Below are 824 nucleotides of genomic sequence, written 5' to 3' on the forward strand. Positions count from 1 at the left end.
AGCCCTTAATTTAACTGTAAATGTACAATTACAACACATAATTACCAAAATTTTTTGCTGTGTTATCATGAAGACACATTGATCCCAAGCAGGTTAGAAAAAATGTAATTCGACCAGAGTAGAACATTAGTAGAATGTGTTAAGAGTGATATTACTTCCATTAATTAGCCTCTCTAAAGGAGCGAAAGTTTGGGGAGGCTATTATTTTTGCCCATGTTCTTCTTCATGCTGTTGTTGTCATTGTCATTTGTCGATGTTGTTGGGTAAATTGTTTGTTAGTTACCACGATAACTATAGTTTGTTAAGTCTGATTGGTTTCAAATTTGCATAATGCAATGTGGTGATGAAGCAGCAGTCTTTTGTTTTTGGTGTGGCGAATATGCTTATTTCTCATTTGCATAATTAATATTAATTCATTGATCAAGAAATTTACCCTATAATTAAAGTTTGGTAAGTCTGATTGGTTTCTTTCAAACTTTACGGAATGCAAGATGGTCATAAGAAGACAGCCTAATTGTTTTTGGTACGTGTGTAATTATGCTAATTGCATTGCTGATTTAGTTGAAATTGCAATATCATTCATGTTGTTGTCATTGTCACTGATGTAAAAAATTGTTTGTTCCCAAGATAACTAAAGTTTGGTAAAACTGATTTGTTTCAAACTTCTATTTATCAATTCTCATAGAAAAATCACAATGTGGCAAGGCTATCTTTTACTGCACAGTGAAAAGGAGCATTTCTAGTTTTGTATACAGTCATTTAGTGCATTTTTTCAAAGAAGTATGTGTATAAGAGACAGGTAGATATCCAGTGTAGGACTACAG

General features: G+C 32.5%; 1 protein-coding gene across 3 annotated transcripts in view; it reads left to right on the forward strand.

Annotated features, from left to right (window-relative positions):
- The window catches only part of LOC117119169 (mitotic spindle assembly checkpoint protein MAD2B-like), a 12,949-nt gene that overhangs the window by 8,428 nt on the left and 3,697 nt on the right, over positions 1–824 (forward strand). The window lies entirely within an intron of this gene.

Source organism: Anneissia japonica, unplaced genomic scaffold (assembly GCF_011630105.1).
Source record: "Anneissia japonica isolate Jap-2015-1 unplaced genomic scaffold, ASM1163010v1 scaffold287863_len737641_cov155, whole genome shotgun sequence".
NCBI classification, from domain to species: domain Eukaryota; kingdom Metazoa; phylum Echinodermata; class Crinoidea; order Comatulida; family Comatulidae; genus Anneissia; species Anneissia japonica.